Here is a 14,043-nt window from a genome sequence, read left to right on the forward strand (position 1 = left end):
GGCAGCCAGCCAGCCAGCTGGAGTATTTCAGCTGGCTGATTCTGTGGACTATGCCTCACCTTCTTTCTTCTGAATTGCTTCTGCACAGAAAAGTTCCAGGTTGTTGCAGGCAAGTCTAGAAGGAGGGGCAGGGGAAGAAAAAGGCTGAGCTAGTCTTTCTCCCCCAGGATCCTTTTCAAATTTTGCTGCAGATCCTAAATGAAATGAGCTTTTTTATGTGGTTGGCTTAATCTGTACTGCACATTGCTAAGCCACCAGGCATAATATAGAGCAACTGACTGACTGCTTTCAACAAATCCAGGATTAAGCTAGCTTGAAAGTGAAAGGGTCTTTGTCAAAAGGGGGGGGGGGGGAATATCACATGTTTAAAGAGAAATATCTTACCTGACCTCCCAGATCAGATCTGAATATTGGGCCTATGTGTTCCTTCCTACGGGGTTTTGAAGACAGATTTATAGAGGAATGGTGGTGCAGTGGTTACAGCAATAATCTAGGTCTTGGGAGAACTGGGTTCAAGTCTCGGTTCTGCCAGAGATTTCCTGTGGGACCTTGAGCAAATCAACAGCCCTGCCCTACCTCGTGGGGTTGGTGAGGATACATTTAGTATTGTGAAGTGCTCAGATAGCTGCTTGACCCTGGCCACTCCATGCCTTTTCCTGACACACTGGGAAGACCCTTTGTACTCTGGGGGCCATAGCAGAATAGGGGGCTGTAGGGACCCCAGAAAGTTAGATAATGAGGGAAGAGAGGAGTAACAATGCAGTAACCCTGAAGACACAGGAAGGCAGCCCTCAGGGCAAAGGGACTCACATGCAGTTTTGCTGTGAATACATTGTTTGAAAGATGCTTCGATGTGTAATTTTGCTATTGTGAGGCCAGGTTACAGTATTTTCCCCACACATCTTGGCCACATTATTGCCAGGGCCTACGCGATTTGTTTTCTGCTCCCCTTGTAAGCTGATCATCGACTTAGTGCTGCTGTGGGTCCACTGTGGAATCCTGCCTTATCTGCTGCCACACCAGCACAAAAAACAAACCATTGCCATTATGCCTTCAGCTGCAAACTCCCCCTCCTTGTTCCAGCTGCTGAACAGTTTTGATTTGAAGTTACATACCTCTTTCACTCGCTCCCTCATTTCCACAGACTATAGGGCCTGGAGGGGGAAGAGGAAATTACAGCAGGAGGACCACTTCTAGGCTCAGAGTAAAAGCCCATTATTGGTTATACAGAAGAGGAAGGAGCCATATTAACCAAGTCTGCCCCATGGGAACCCCATGCATCCATGTCACCAGATTCAGGACATCGACCTTTGATTGCATTGTGGGACTGAGTTTTCCAAACTGCTTGTGCAAAACTGCACATTATTTGCACGAGCAATCACTACAGTTCCATGTGTGAACTGTGTAGAACTCCAGATGTAAATAGCTAAGTATGCGTCTAACTGGCCACCTTTACATGCAAATATACTATAACCAAATTCCACATATAAATATCTAAATGTCACAGTAATCGTTTAAAATAGGTGGACAACTGCATGAGGATCGTTCTAAAAAAAACAAAAACAAAACCAAATGCGGTCTATAAGTCAATATGTGCAGAAAGAACCAAATATTGTTTCTGGAATCATGATCGAAAGATACAGTGACCCGTTCCAGACACAGTCAATAAGGACCTAACATAGACAGTCACTTCTGGCCACAAATATATGTTTGCTACATCATCCCTGCAAAGATGGTACTGATATTGTAATCAATCTCCATCATAACCAGACAGTGGAGCAGACTCTCACAGCTGACCCCTTCAGCATCTTGTTAATCTTTTCTTTCTTCTGGGCATGCAGGGAGGTTTGGTTTTAGCTTTGGAAAATTAACAATTTTCTGACATGCGTAAGTACACGGAAACCGCAGTAAATCAGATTGCTCTGTGCTGAGAATGGCAGAAATACAGGCGCAAAGAAGAAACTGAGCTAAAACTGATAAGGCTTCGTATTTACATAGAAACTTTCATCCAAACATCTATAAGCACTTTTACTAACATTAATTAATTAAACCTCACAATATCCCTGAGATTTAGGCAAGGGCTATACTATATAGGGAAAATTTGTACTCATCACTGAAATTGGGCAGCTGTGTAAGACTGTACAGCAATAATGCAAGAGAATCCCACATACAACTGAAACTGCAGAAAGGAATTTAAGACAGAAAATAATGACCTGAGTTGGAGTTTATCTAGGACACTCTGGTGATAACACACCGCATCTCGTATGAGAAGTGTCACAGTAGAATGACCACAGCTGTTCAGGACCTTGATTGTATGTCTCACCTGAAAAACAGCACCCATCAAACACGAGAACGGGGAATTTGTTTGGTATTGACTCAGTGGATGAGCCACTTATTGTGTTACCAACACCACACCCTGCATAATCTATTGTACAACTCCTGCCCCGCTACCTACACAGTCCAACTCTACTTGACTATGAGCGCCACAAAGTAATATGGTTTCAGTGGCCACCTGAAGATTGTAACATAGTTACCTGTGGTCATCCCATTAATAATCTTCAATTAAACTTTCTCCAATCATCTCATAGGTCAATGCACATTTGCTGCTTCTACAGTAGATTAGAGAACCCTAGGATCTGTAGGGAAATTTTAAATGGGTGTGTCAAGGTTCCTTCCCCACTCTGAACTCTAGGGTACAGATGAGGGGACCTGCATGAAAAAACCCCTAAGCTTATTTTTTTACCAGCTTAGGTTAAAACTTCCCCAAGGTACAGATTATTTTACCTTTTGTCCCTGGACTTTATTGCTGCCACCATCAAGCGTCTAACAAATATAACAGGGAAAGAGCCCACTTGGAAACGTCTTTCCCCAAAAAATCCCCCCAAGCCCTAAACTCCCTTTCCTGAGGAAGGCTTGATAAAAATCCTCACCAATTTGCATAGGTGAACACAGACCCAAACCTCTGGTCTTAAGAACAATGAAAAAGCAATCACATTCTTAAAAGAAGAATTTTAATTAAAGTAAAAGAATCACCTCTGTAAAATCAGGATGGTAAATACCTTACAGGGTAATCAGAATCAAAACACAGAGAATCCCTCTTGGCAAAACCTTAAGTTACAAAAAGACACAAAAAACAGGAATATACATTCCATTCAGCACAACTTATTTTATCAGCCATTTAAACAAAACAGAATCTAACGCATATCTAGCTAGATTGCTTATTAACCCTTTACAGGAGTTCTGACCTGCATTCCTGCTCTGGTCCCGGCAAAAGCAACACACAGACAGAGAGAACCCTTGGTTCCCCCGCCCCCCAACCCAGCTTGAAAGTATTTTGTCTCCTCATTGGTCATTTTGGTCAGGTGCCCACGAGGTTATCTTTAGCTTCTTAACCCTTTACAGGTGAAAGGGCTTTTCCCTCTGGCCAGGAGGGATTTAAAGGTGGTTAGCCTTCCCTTTATATTTATGACAGGGTGCTACTGAAATAAAATAGATACTTAAATATTGCCTTATTGCGCTTTGATATCAAACAGAATAGTTTCCTATGACTGTAAAATACGATTGCAATCCAGCAGACACCGTAATTCACTAATTTGTTTCAAAGCTTCTACCAGAATATTCATACACACTTACTTGCCTTTTATGTTCAGTGTATTGACGATTTCTGGCCCACTCATTTTTATTCTTGGTTTTCCACGTCATTCACAAGCAAAGCAAGAATCTGTGCATGTGAGCTGTCAGGCAAGATTGTTCCAATCTGCCTCTGTCAAATTCAAGGGTCAAACCCTGGAGTTTTTATTCACTTTTCACAAAATACATCATTGATGACCAAGTTAAAACTAATTAAGGATTCAGGAATTGGCCCAGCATTCTCAGTGACAACCTGCAAAGTTGCAGAATCCTTCAGAAATGCAATACTGTCGTATTCTTAATGATCATACCCAGTGAGGATGGGATTCTTATTTAGATTATAGGTTTACATCGGCTTATTTTTATAACTAGTTGGCGGATTGTTATGAGCTGAACGTCGGTGAAATTCAGCTCAATTTCTTCCCCCGCCCTCCAATTATGAGAACTGGAGTCAACTTGCAGATCTGTTGGCACAATTATCTTCTTCTCTGTGAATTTCTGCTCATCGGCATTCACTGACTTTTGGAACTCAGTTTAAGAGCATTTTTCTGACTTGAAGGAAAATGGGGGCTTTTCAAACCACTGAGTGATGGGTATATTAGGCCTTGCCACAAGAAAAATGCCAGCTGTTTAAGGCAAGGTGCAAAATTCTACTTGCTCACTCCCCCGAGGGAAAGCCACTTCTTGTGATGGATGAGTAAAAGAGACAGTTATTTTTCCCCTTATCAACATCATAGTAAAGACTGGCAAGTAGGTTTCATTTCTGAGCTGGTAAGATGGACTTGGGGACTATTTCCTAGTTATTTAGCAAAAGGGCAAGGTTTTCATTAGTGACTAGTGATTTGGGGTGTCCAAGGTGAGGCCGATTTTCAGAGGGTAGGTGCTCAGCGCTTCTTGAAAATCAGGCCCTTTTAAGGTGTTTTCTATTGGGCACTAAAAAAAAAAAAAAAAGGCAGATACTATAATCACTAGTTGGTTTGGGCCAGTTTTTGAAAGATATTTAGGCACCAAAAGATGCAGCAAGGAGCCAATTGCATCTAACTTGCATTGATTTCAAAACCTGGCCCAAACAGATCCGATACTAGGGTTTGGAACCGACACTTAGGTTTTACGAGCAAAAGGCTTTTTCCTCCGCTTCACATGAGCTGAACTCTTTTCACAATGTAAATGCAAATTCAGTAAAGACAGGTTATGGGGAGGAGAAGCTTAGAAGGGGGAAGGCGCTTTAGACATTCTCCCTGCAGAGCTGGAGGGAAGGGGACGGTGGGGAGGAGAGTCAATCCCACAACCAGCAGAGTGGCACTGGTCAGCCGGGTTTCATTTGTGTGAGCTGAGCGAGTGGATGAAAGCAAGCAAGGAGCATAACCGAGGAGCGGTACAATTCAAATTTCAAACCCCTTTAAACATGAAAGTCTGCCTGGGCCCTGCAATATGAAGGGACATGAAGGAGAGGGATGAAATCAGCCCTGACCTCACCCAAGCCACCCTACTCCCTGCTCGTGAAGGCAGCAACATGCCTCCAAACAGCCACTGCAGGGTCGGGTGGTGGGGGATGCTGCTCTAGAGGGCACACCGCCTTAAACACTGGCCAGTTCTCAAGCAGAAGTCAATGCATCCTTTAACTCTCCTTTGCAGCTTCTCCCCCATCAGCGAGCAGCATAGTGGCAGTGACAGAGTTCACCAGTGGCAGAGTTCCTTAGCTAACCGCACAGGGTACTATTCTCCCTGCCACATAGCCTATCAGCCTGAAGAGTGTTGTCTCTGCTTCTATTCACCTGATGCCTTAGTGATCTGGACTGGGGGCAGGTGCTTCATAACCCAACAAAGTCCCTTTCCAGTGCTCATCAGCCATTGGTCCAATCAAGTATGGCATTTCCTAGGATCATCTTTCCTTTCTTCTCCAGTCCTGTTCCGGGAAGGGGTTGATAGAGCTGCTAACCATCAGTTTCCCCCCACGTTTTGCAGGGCCCTTTTCTGTGGTTTGCATGCATAAGGGTGCATACACCCTTGTGGGAGAAGCAGGAATTGGCATGCATCATTATCTGAAGTGACTAGTGTGGGAAGACGTGATCATTTGCCTTTTGTTATTATGGAAATCCTTTGCATGGAGAGCTTGTGCGTGAGAAGCCTATTAAAAATGCTAATAAAAATACATTAAAAAAAGATCATGTTTACTCATTATGCAAAGAGCAAAAAGCTTATATTTATATCACATCGATTAAATAGATATGATGATGGCAAATCATTTTGTTTCACCTGGAGCTGTAATTAAGTGACACCGCTTAATGAGAAGGAGCCAGCATTGATTGAACATACTTGTGTCGAAAAGTTCCTCTGACAGTGAAGGATGCTTCTGTTTACATCTCTCTCCACACTTCACGTTCCCTGATGCCTCTGCCTTTCCAATGAAGTAAAAAAACAACAACAAAAGCTACAGCTTTTTCATAAGCAATTACAAAAATATCTTGGGAATCCTAGCCAGCTACTTTGCAGTTTGAAGAAACAAGTAAACGGTTTAAAATGTGTATTACTTCTACCACTTGAGTTTCTACAAAAAGGAAGAATGAATAATGAAGTCAAAGCAACTGAATGGAGAAATTTTCAAAACATTTTAAATTTACAACAATATTCATTTTACTTGGATATATTGGGCCAGAGATTTCAATTTTTTCCACATTTACACCAGGGTAAAGAAAAGAATAATCTGGCCCACGGATGTCCAGGGGAAATAGGCATAATGTGAAAGTCACAATCACCACCTTTTAGACGTTCAGATACTATGGTGATGAACAGTCTAGAAAGGAGACAGATAGATAGTTACAAGGCTCACCTTCAATAAGACATTCTACTTGGATCCCGCTGCACTCTTTCACCTGAATGCAGAGCACATACTAAGCTTACTTTAAGGTGCAATAAAAAGCTTCTGCTGACATCTCCTGCCACTATATGGAAGTGTGATGGATGGCAGGAGGTAGACCTATAAACGAGGCGTTGAAAGATTTTGTTAGCAACAGCCCCACCAACCATATGTCCCTAATTAGCATGGCCAAACTTGGGAAGAACTCTTTTATTATGGCTCATTTTGTGGTCTCTGAAGACCCCGTAAATATTTTCCTACATGGAGAAGTCTTACCATATTAATGATAATGGGATCGTTTAGCAAGGCAAATAGGAACATTGCCAAGGTCTAATAATTTGGGATCTTGATGTTTAATCCAAAAATACGCAAATCCAAGATTTACTTTGGATGGTTAACGAGCCTTTCACTTAGGTCATCAGCTCTAGATCAGAAACTACACTGGGGTGTGTGTGTGTGTGTGTGTGTGTGTGTGTGTGTGTGTGTGTGTGTGTGTGTGTGTGTGTGTGTGTGTGTGTGTGTGTGTGTGTGTGTGTGTGAGAACGTACGCGCACACGTGTGTTCATACTTATAAGAGAACTTAGTGCTCATGAAACCAAAGGATAAACAGAAACACTTAGAGCCAGACATACTATAGGCAAGATCTATGCAAACTTCTTCATATGTGCTATACCCACTTCTACAGTACACTTGCTATTCTTGCCCCGAGTCATTCTGAAAGAGACTCTCAGTCAGGTTTGCTTTGTGATGCACTCAAAAGAGGACCAGGATTACAGTCCATCAAGGCACATTTTTACCTATGACTCGAACTTGCACTTTCGAAAAAGTCTGTAAACCTTGCTGGAAAGGGACTGTCTCTTATCTATGTTTGTACAACTGCAAAGCCCATTGGAGTCTCAGTGCCAACTGGGGCCTTTCGTCACTACCATCTTATAAATATTTACTGCTAATGACACTAATAGCAATCTGTCACACCACCTGGCTCCTTAATATCACTTTGTTGGCATGTGGATTGCATTTTCTGAAGTCTTCTATTAACTGCCAGGGGGAAAAGTACCAATGCCAGTTGAAATGCCAACGTCTACGGAAAACAGATTAGCCAACGCTGTAGTAGAGTATGTGTGTGGTCTACAATTAGCAGAAATAAGCCCTAGCCTCCATAGAACCTCCAGATATGAGCCCACCTGAAAGTTATAATTCCAGGTCAAATCCCAAACCAGAAAGGACATCTTCTGGGGCTCCTAAGCACTATGATAATACAAATAATACATTATACTTTTCTGAATGCAGCCCAAGAGAGCAACCATCTTGTAAAAAGAAGCTGCTGCCCTGAGGTTTCCATCTTTCAGGTGCTGAAAGTCTCTCACGTTCAGTCAATCTCATATTTCTGCCATTTGGACCATTGAAGCTAAACACTAGCCATGGTTTGGGTTCCACCTAATACCCCAAACATGTGAAGGTTGCCACCTGGGCCCACCTCTGGAATCTCTGAGCTGCAGCCTAAAGTCATCTGAGAGGACAAATTTAAAGAACAGATGTTCCCCCATCTGGGAAAGATATCCAGAAAAGGACATGTCTTGGTAGGGATTATACATTGTATGTGAGCTCTCAGTCTCTTCATGAGTCCCCTCAAACACCTGATGCCCTTGTTGAAAACATATGGACACCTCCCAGATAAAAACAAAACAAAAATTCCAAATTCCACAGAGCAACACTCAGATGCACAGCTGGGTTAATCGGATTAGGAATCATTTAATAGCAACTCCTTCTTTGCGTTTTGTCAAATATGTTTGACACAGCAAGGCATCATCAGTGGACAAAGGAAGTAGATGCAGTTGCTTTATTAGGAAGAGCAAGTAACAAACAAACAAACGTTCTCCCATGAAAGAATGGCAGATGTCTGGAGATGCATCACTGGTATCACATATGAATAAATGTTTGCAAACATTCATCTGCATGGACATATTTGTCTACTGTCTGTAAGTTAGTAAATGAAATGGCAAATAGCCAAACACTTCCCCCGCCCCCCTGTTCTCCACCTCGGCAGCCTGAGAGAAAACATGAAGCCAAAACAACCTTGGCAATTCTCCCTTAACTACAACCTGAAAAGATACCATTTGTTGCTATTGCCTCTCACTCCAGTCCTTAAACCTATTGTTACCAATATGTACAGTACACTTAAAGACAAAAGGGGAGGCAAATATATTAGTGCTGCTCAGATCACCCAGCAGGAGTCACTATCATTCTATTGAAAGCTCACCCTGATCCACAACCACAGTCAACCCAAGGACCAAGAGGTGGAGGGTCAAGTTGTGGACTCTAGCACAGGCTTACGTGAAGGGCCAGATCCTACTCCCACAAAGACAACAGGAAAACCCTCTTTTTTCCAGAGAAGTCTGAGGCAGATGCTTCTTACCCTTCCTCTGGGCATTCACAGGTGTATATCTTAGGTGATTTACTCTCTTAGGTCCTTCTCTGACCACCGCTACTATGGTATCTGTATTTATTGTTGTAATTTTATTATTAGTAGTATTTATTGTTATTATTAGTATTATTATTAGTATTTATTGTTGTAATGCCCCCATGAGTTAGGGCAGTGCTGTTATCCCCATTTTACAGATGAGGAACTGAGGCTGAGAGAGACCAACAGATTTGCCTAGGGTCACCCAGGAGGTCTGCGGTGGAGCAGGGGATTGAACCCAGGTCTCCTGTGCGATAAACTAGTGCCCTAAACACTGGACCATCCTCCCTTTCATTATAAGACTTTGAGTGTGTCATCCCCGGTGTGTTGTGCACTTTTTAAACACCCATGATCAGTGTTTCCCATTCACCTGACATGCTGACATCGTCCGAAAAAGCAAACGATTCATTTAGACTGAATCAAGTTAAGAGGGGAAAAGAAAAGCTGGCCAATCTTCAGCCGTGCTTTCATTAAGACTAGCTCTGTAGTCCTGACACAAATAATACTCCCATTGACATCAAAGGGAGGTTTGCTTGTGAGAGGAAAGGGCTGCATCTGTCTTTTTTTTTTTAATTATTTTAAATGATTAAATCTACGAATTGGACTCAAAGAGAGTGGGGGGAGGGGTGCTCAGCACCCATGAAAACGAGGTCACCTGTTTAGAGCCTGAGGTCAGGGCTAAAGCCAGGTGGAGCCTTGTGTTATGGTGTATCTAGAGACCCAGATTGCCTTAAACCAGCCCTGCCCTTCAAACACATCTTGGCGCAACTTGACTGCACAGACATTTGGCAGTCTGCAGGGAGGATGCACTTTTCTTGGGGAGGATTCATTAACATCTCTAAGTCAGTACTCCCAGAACATTCTTGGCATTTGTCAACCAGTTCTAATAATGACTTTCGGGCATTACCATCCTCTGATGGATTCCAAACTTGCAACCTTCTGTGGAAAGGCTAACTGAGCAATACAGACCTTTGCACTTTTATCCCAACCAGTAAAGAAAGTTATTTCCTTTAATTACCGTGTCCTATTTTTACTTTCTGCAAGAGTATAATCAAAATCTTTTTTTAAAATAATCCCATTTTCAACTTAAAATGAAGCCAACAGAAGAGAAGAAAAAAACCTGACTATTAAAGGCAGAAGTTAAAAGTCTTAGGGTTGAAACTAATATAGACCATATTTCATATTTATATATATGGTTTTCTATAAACTTTTGCCACTGTTTCAAGTTTAGCAAATGTAGATGCCATATTTTTGGCAAAAAGGGAACTTAAGATAATCTCCATGGAAAACATTATAAAGAACCAAAGCAAACAAATCTTTCAAAAAATGTGACCCATATATTTTAGACACATTTCCCTTTGAAACCTCTTCGCTGGTGCTCTACATAATTTTTCATCTTTAAGAGCAAACACTTTGGTGTCATAGCAATAGTTCCCAACATGTCTCCCATACTGACCCCCTGGGTTTCTGTAGGTAGCAATCAAAAGCCACCTCTCTGCTCCTACCCCTCAAATCTCCAGTCACCCACAGTGTTCCCCCATCTCTATTTGCTTCCACATAAGCTTTAGCGGCTTTGCTTCCATCTTTAAAATTTCAGCCACACTTAACGACACTTTTCCTAAAATAGATGGAAACAAGATTCACTTCTGTATTATCTAGGATACCTGGCACTTTCCATGTTCCCTTTCGTTGCACTGGAGCCGATGCATTCACTCTATTGCTCCCAAGCCCAGCTTGGGCGGGGGGAGGGGGTGATTAGCTAAAGCCACCCTCCTTCAGTCAGTGCAAGGATTTTAAAACATCTGAAAGGAATCTTGAAATCAGTTGAGCTTATTAAAAATCTGGGGTTATTAAGGACATTCTCATTACTTTTCATCCCTGCCAGTTGGGTAAAAGACCATGTAACAGGACCTCTGGATCTAAAAGCAGGAGCCTCTGCCCCATTAGCTAAAACAGTGGTTTTCTGCAGACTACGTTTAAGGGGTCTGTGAAAGGTTGCCATTGCCATTGAACAGTGGTTTTCAACCTGTGGTCCATGGACCCTGGGGGTCCACAGGGTAGGTGTAAAATTTCCAAAGGGGTCTGCATTGCCATTCAAAAAATTCTGAAGAAAGGTTGAAAGCCACTGAGCTAAAAGACCTAGCCTATTCGCTCAAGGGCATTAGTGAATTCAAATCCCTTTATGCAGTCCAGTCTTTAGAGGGAGACAAAATCTGATTTGATCACTGTGCTAGAACTCTTGATGACCGGTTAGGCCATGTGCATTCTGGGATAATGTATTTACTGGCAGTTTTGTTATTGTTTTACATTGGGTTAGGATCAGACTACGGATGAATTCACATCTGTGCCAGCTTCAGCAACCTTAATATCGAGTAGCACTTACTTGTATGAATAGTCACGTGGAAGTCAACAATACTCCCATACTTGCCTCTCTGAATCCTACTCAAGGTGGGAACAGATCACAGAACCATGTCCTCTGAGTTAGCACATGATCCTGCTTTCATTGAAATCAATAGCAATAGCAATCAAAAAAACAGAACAAAAACAAAACAAACCCCACCATTGAGTTCAACAGGAGTGAGAGAGAGACCTTTTGGAATGTGCTTTTACAGAGCACCAAGGTGATTATGTTAATGAAAAGCCTCCTCCTCCCCCCCCCCCGGCTCTAAAATTTTACCTTTGTAGAGAGAGCTAAGCTGGACAAGCCCACATCTGGGAATCTCAGGGCTTCTAAACTGAACATGCCATGTGAAAAACGTTCCCGTTGTACTCTAGCAGGCATTTCAATACACCTCTGATGATAAATTTATGGTCCAAGGAGGGAAAATGCCATTGGTCGTGGGCAAACGCATTGAGCTGTGTAACTGTGGATCGGTATCATTGTTATGTAATAGAAATATTGTACTAGTACCCAGAGGCCCCCAGCAGGATCAAGCCCCCCCATGGCAGGTACTGTTCAAGCACACACACACACTCTCCCTGCCCCCAAGGAGCTTGTGTGCGGAAGGCAAAGGACACTGCTTAGTCTGCTTTGCAGGATGAAGCAGAGAGCTCCCAGGAGATCTTTCCTTTGAGTTAGAAAATATGGGCGAGCACAAGTAAAATCAGTTGCATGCATCATCCAGAAGCCAAGCACATTCCATTTACCATTCCAGAGGCAGGAGGAGAAAGAGACCTAGGCTTGCTGCTTGCTATTCCTATCTCTTCCCAACATTTCCTGCCCCCTCCTCCCTACACCCCCGCCCAAGGCCAGATTGTACTCAGCCCTTGAACGTGCATGCAGGAAGACTCAAGGAGACTCTCCCCACATGCACCATTTCCTCAAAGACCAACGACAACAGCAAGCCCTACAATCGGCGACCCAAAAGAGAGATGGGGCAGCAGCAGCATAGTCCTGCTCCCACGCCGTGAAGCAGGGCCAGAGACACCAGCACGTCCTAATGCAGAGCAGATAGCGGAGAACTCACCTCCACACCTGTGTGCACTGGGCAGCCCCAGGATCAATTCTGTCTCCTGAGACTATCGCCCCATGTTCACGGCAAGATCGTGCGGCTCTGCAGCACCTCCTAGAGGACGTGGTGCAAACTGCACAATCCAGCCCCGCAGAAAGCAAAGAACGTTTGATGCTCCCTCACGGTTCAGCATATACCACCTCCTCCAACGCTTAAGAGAAAACAAGCGGGATTCTTATTTCAGCTCAATGCACAGTTTAAGCCTGCTATGCTGTCTCATTTGTGGCTACAAAAAAAAACTCAGTACAAGTTATGCTGTCATGTATTGACTTCCTTAGCCATAGTAAACTGTGGCGAAATCCAGAAAAAACCATCCCTGCTGTATGTCTCCGTTCAACGGGGCTTTCGCTGGCCAAGTTCAGAATGACAAATAGAAGACTTCAGATTCATTTTTTTGTTTTCAATAAAAATCTTGTCGAACAGTGTCATGAATATTCATGGTTTTGGCCCACCTCCAGATTAAACGAGGAGAGCCAACCCAAACAAGACAACAGCAGTCCTCTCGGCTCTGCAAAGGGCTCTGCCTTGGATTTCGTAAGCTAAGGTATGCACTTAAAAAAAACCCCAAATCATAAACAAACATTGCTGTGTTCACCATTGGACTTTGATCAAAGGGAACCAGATTCCTCCCTCTGCCAAAGGAAACCTTGTCCTGTTTTAAAATAAGGCTTTACAGTACTTCACGCCTGACCCAAGCCCCGCTGAAGTCAGTAGGAATCTGTGCCGTGATGTCAGTGCAATTTGGTCCAGGCACTTACATCACAGGAGTGCAAAGCCTGCTGCCCCTGTGGCTTTCAGCTGCTGCCCATGGTACTGAGACACACCCAGAGCAGTAGCTTCTGGAGGTCTTGTGTCTGAAACAGGTGCAGTGGGAGAAGGCAGAAGGAGGGCTAGAAACAGGCCTTTTAGGAGGCTAGAACAGCTGTCCGTGCTAGCCTCAAGCAGTCCTTGTGCTTAGGTAGGTCAAGGACTCGGCTTGTAACTAACTCCTGGTGTAAGAATGGAAGAAAAGGGGATGATTCTTGCATCCTCTTTCCCCCTCCCTTGGTACACCTGTGCAGGTGAGTCACAATCCCCCCGCAAGTCTCACTACGCCTGTGGGGACTTGGTTCAGTATTATTCCTATTTTACACATGGTCCACTATGGCACAGAAAGGCAAGGTCACAGACTGAGGTCAGTGGAGGTCTTGGGGGTAGATCCAGGGGAATCCAAGTCCCAGTCACACTGCTCTAACCATTACCCAACACTCCCTGCACGCAGGGCACATTTATTTGCCTGTCGGAACCAGATGCATTTTAATAAAGCTACATAATCATGTTAACCATCCCAAAGAACTGCCGAAAGAATGGCTCTGTGCTGAAAGGCACTGGGTTTAGACTGGTTCCGCCACGGACACGCACTGCATCCTTCTCTCTCTGTGCCTCAGTTCCGCGTAGGTAAAATGAGGATGACAATTCTTGACCAGCAGGTGCTGTAATGCTTGGTACAAGATTGTGACTCGCCTGATACTTCCTTTCTCCCGTCCTCTCTCGTCTATTTATTGTTAGTAGTGTAGTAGCACTAGCAGGGCTGAGCCCTAGAC

The 14,043-nt window shown here is 43.5% G+C and overlaps 1 protein-coding gene across 4 annotated transcripts in view; it reads right to left on the reverse strand.

The window, feature by feature from the left end:
• The window catches only part of LOC140898671 (transmembrane protein 132C-like), a 295,334-nt gene that overhangs the window by 178,948 nt on the left and 102,343 nt on the right, over positions 1-14,043 (reverse strand). Inside the window, exon 1 of one of the 4 annotated variants that reach the window (XM_073312838.1) lies at positions 2,214-2,278. The exons of the other annotated variants lie outside the window; for them this stretch is intronic. The gene's annotated coding sequence lies outside the window, so the exon portion shown is untranslated. Of the gene's footprint in view, positions 1-2,213; positions 2,279-14,043 lie in introns of those variants that run through there. 4 annotated transcript variants of the gene reach the window in all.

Source organism: Lepidochelys kempii, chromosome 15, assembly GCF_965140265.1.
Source record: "Lepidochelys kempii isolate rLepKem1 chromosome 15, rLepKem1.hap2, whole genome shotgun sequence".
In the NCBI taxonomy this organism is placed as follows: Eukaryota; Metazoa; Chordata; order Testudines; family Cheloniidae; genus Lepidochelys; species Lepidochelys kempii.